The sequence below is a fragment of the Equus quagga genome, chromosome 5 (genome assembly GCF_021613505.1).
Source record: "Equus quagga isolate Etosha38 chromosome 5, UCLA_HA_Equagga_1.0, whole genome shotgun sequence".
NCBI classification, from domain to species: domain Eukaryota; kingdom Metazoa; phylum Chordata; class Mammalia; order Perissodactyla; family Equidae; genus Equus; species Equus quagga.
In genome coordinates this window covers 117,044,444-117,048,405 of record NC_060271.1, presented here as the reverse complement: position 1 = coordinate 117,048,405, position 3,962 = coordinate 117,044,444, and positions in this window count along the sequence as shown.

The following is a 3,962-nucleotide window of genomic DNA, read 5'->3' as shown; positions in this document are numbered from 1 at the left end:
GTTCCTGCTTCCTTGCTTGTATCTGGCTTCAGCATAGAACATTAAGTGTAACAGGCAGAGCTTTCCTCTAGAAAACCAGAGCAGTTTCCCAAATACGAGAGCGCCACTCTGGGCAGGCTCTTGTTCTGGCCCAGGCTGAGCAGCCAGGCTGAGCATTTTCAGTATGTCTCCTTGGGCTTCTGGCAGGAACCTGGTATTCTGTTGGTGCTCTTTGAGTCTTGCACTACACTGATCCATGTCCAGCCCTCTTTCTTCGGTTAGATTACACTCAAAAGTTCTGACACAAGTCATGGTGAAAGGAAGGCTGAGCAGCTGGGTCCTGACCACTGAGGTTCCTGGTGCTGTAGGCCTTTTCTCTCCTCTGTCTGGTTAGTCCTCTCCTTCAGTGTCTGAGGTAGCCATTGTGTCCTCAAAACCTTGCCTTGGAGTTCTCCAGCTGCCGTCAGTGTAGGAGCCCCTCCTACATGCTGTCCCTGGGAGCCTCGGTCTGACACTGGACTTTTCAGACTGGCCTAGGGACAGAGGGGCAGACGCCATGGAGGGCTGAGGAGCACTTTGGCTTAGGAACTCCAGGGAGGGGGACTGGGGTGAGTAGCTCATGGATCTTTCGAAGTCTGTGAGCTGTTCGGTTCTGCAAGTTTTAGTAGCATTAGAGAAATTTCTTGATCCAGCAGACTTTAATTTAGCACCCTCTGGGTACAAAGCACCATGTGCAATGGAGGTAGAGGATGAACAAGATAATTCTCACCCTCAATTTTGAGACCTCAGGTGATAGGGCATCCAGTGACTTCTACAGATTGAACTGCCACATGTTGGCACAAGATGGTCCAAACTGTTCCAACATCATTCAGGAAGAACCTACTTCCTGCAGTGAGCTATTAGTGTGTCACAGGCATGGGAAAAGGAGAAGGAACTTGTGTTTTGAAAACTTAGTGTGAGCAGGACCTTTACACATATTCTCATTTAATCTTATACCAACCTTCCAACTGTCTTTAAAGATGCAGAAACTGGCTCAGAAAAGTTACTGGGTGACTTGCCCATAGTCACATAGCTAGGATTCATATACAGGACCACTTGACTTCAAACCCATCTTTCTATTAAAAAGAAAAAAGTCATTTTGGGCTTTAAGGGCCTCCAAAAGCAGTGGGAGAGACAAACCACACAAATCTAAACAACCAGAGAACAAGTCTAAGGTGTCTGTGTGGAGCCACTTTTCAGAAGAGAGATCAGCACAGATCTGGACTCAGAAAGTCCCACGGGAGTTGGGGTTCGGCTGGTTCCGGAGGGAGGGGCAAGCTTTGGCAGGTAGATGGGAAGAGGATGAAGAATCTTACTTCCAGCATAGCTTGAACATCAGAGTGGTAGTTCTGTGTCTGCAGCACTGTGAGGAGATACCCCCAGACCCAGCAGGGCATTTCCACTCCGTATTGTTAGGGTTGAGAGTCTGATGGACCAGACCAAGAGGTTTGGATGTAGATTCCAACAGAAATAGGAACTCATAGCCACAGGTACTGTTTGAAGAATGGTGGGGCTAAGCATAACACCATCTGTTCCTCTGAGATCTCTCCTTTCCCGCTAATGTTAACCCTTCCCAGGCTTTCCAAACCCTGACCCTGAAAAGTTCTCCCTCAGGTGCCTGGAGGGCTTTGTTGGTTGGAAAAGAGAATATCATTTATAGAACCCTTCTACTCATTTCTAGAGCTTCAGTTACTCTTCTTAGGCTATGTGAACAAGTCAGAGATTATTTTCCCAAGTACTTGGGAATCTGTTACACACAAGCTCCCACAGAACTCGGAGAGCCTCATCCTCAAGTAGAAGCACTGTTTGCCGCCAAGCGGCATACACATTCTAGTCAGTTGCTAAGTGGTGGGAGGTGTTCCTGCCCTGATCCTTTCTTTGGCTCTCCTAATCGTAACACAGCTCTAAATTGAATAAACTTCTTTCCCTTACAACCAGAAATGAGGTCCTATTACACTGGGAAATAAAAGACACTATCAGCAAGAAATGAAAACAGCCCTTTAAACAAAATACCCGTATCGGAGCCTGTTCCACATCCACTGAGAAACAACTTTAAATGCTCCATGTGATTATAATTAACCATGAAAAATTTTTTTAAATCCTGGTCTTTCTTCCTGAGATACTTAAGAGATTTGATCTATTTCTTTTTTTTAAAAAGTTAACATAGCTCTGTGTGCTAAGCATTGTTGTAGCACTTCACAAATATTGACATTGTTTTTGCCTTTGGATGAACCCCTTACAGATATCTCCCTGTGACAAGAAGTCTGACCTAACATGTTCATTTATTATCACTGCAGAGTCGTTTCCCCCCACCATTCACTGTCTACCCTAGTGAAGAAGAAAATCCCCTCAAAATAGGTATTCCAGTTGGAGCTTTGCCACCTTCATCCTATTCCTGCCTCTTGTCCCGGACAAGCTCTAACCATGGGCAAGTTAGTGCCCCTAGAGCTCTAAGTTGAAAGGCTAGAGTTGGAAGTTCTCAGTGTAACATTGGTAGGTATCTGTAATTCTGGAACAATATCTAGGAGACTCAGGGGGACATTGGCTGGTGGAGGTATAGAACAGAGAAAGAGTGCCAGGATGAAATGAGTGCATAGGGAAGACTAATCTGGCAGCAGCATCTAGACGAGATGGGGATAGCCATTCCACCCCCAGTCACTACTGAGCATCTCCTCTGCGAGGCCGTGAGTTGGTGCTAGGGAGGCAGACCCGAGGAAAGCTGTGCCTCCCTTCAAGGGTAATCTGCACATCTGCAACCTTAGTGCACTCTCACCCCGTCACCGTGCCTCCCAGACATCCTGTGTGACAGAGTCCTGATCCAAACCCTGCTCTGGTGCAGCCGGTGGGCGGGATGGAGGGGAGCAGAGGCGACCTCTGGGCCAACTTCACGGTCAGGGAAAAGCAAGTTTGCTGTTCTAGGATCTGAAACCTGCTTATTTTGGTAAGCTTTAACTGTCTTTTATTTCCTGGGTTTGGTTCCCTTTTGTTTCTCCCTAGGCTTTTGGCTACAATCATTTTAAAATTTATAGTCTATCTTGGTTGAGCCAAAGGGAACAAGAGAATGGAATTGGATGTTCAAACTGTTTGGGTCAGAGAGAAAGTCAGGCAGTAAACCCTGGGACCAGGTGCCATGGGCACAGCACCAAATGGGAGAAGGAAACTCGGACGGGGTGTACCTGGAGACCCACCTACCCAGTGCTTTCCTGTTCTGTTCTGGGAAGGTTTTTAAATTTTATTTTATTTTTTAAAAATTATTTCCTCCTTCTCCCCAAAGTCCCCCAGTACATAGTTGTGTATTTTAGTTGTGGGTCCTTCTAGTTGTGGCATGTGGGACACCACCTCACCATGGCCTCATGAGCAGTGCTAGGTCTGTGCCCAGGATCCAAACCACTGAAACTCTGAGCTGCCAAAGCAGAGCCCGTGAACTTAACCACTCAGCTACGGGGCTGGCTCCTATTCTGGGAAGGTTTTATGTTTTCTTTTAAGAATGGAAACTGTTCCATTCAAGGAGCCTGCAGCCTTTCCCTAGGAGCACAGCTCTAAGCTAGGGTAGGGGAGACTGTTGATGGCTGTACTTTCCTTCTCCCCAGTAGTGAGGCACCCACTTAGGAATCGACCAGAAAGTCTTCCAGGGGGCGTGGGAGTTCTCGTGCAGGAGGAGAGGTAGGGAATAGCTCAAGAGCAGCTATGAGATGTGCCCTTCCCAAGGGGGGCCACCATGGCCTCTAGACGGGTGCCCAGGGCAGAGGGTCAGCTCTGACATGAGGGAGACCTGTCTTCTGAGTGAGCTTCACCCAGGCCCAGTGAGGGCTGCTCCCTGGGGCTTTGGGATGCTGTAGCCAGAGAGCAGTGAGGGGGGTTAGGGCAGAGAGAGGGTAAGGGGGGGTGGGGCTGAGGGAGAGGCACAGGCTCTCACAGTCCTGGGCCCCTCCTTTGTCCCCATT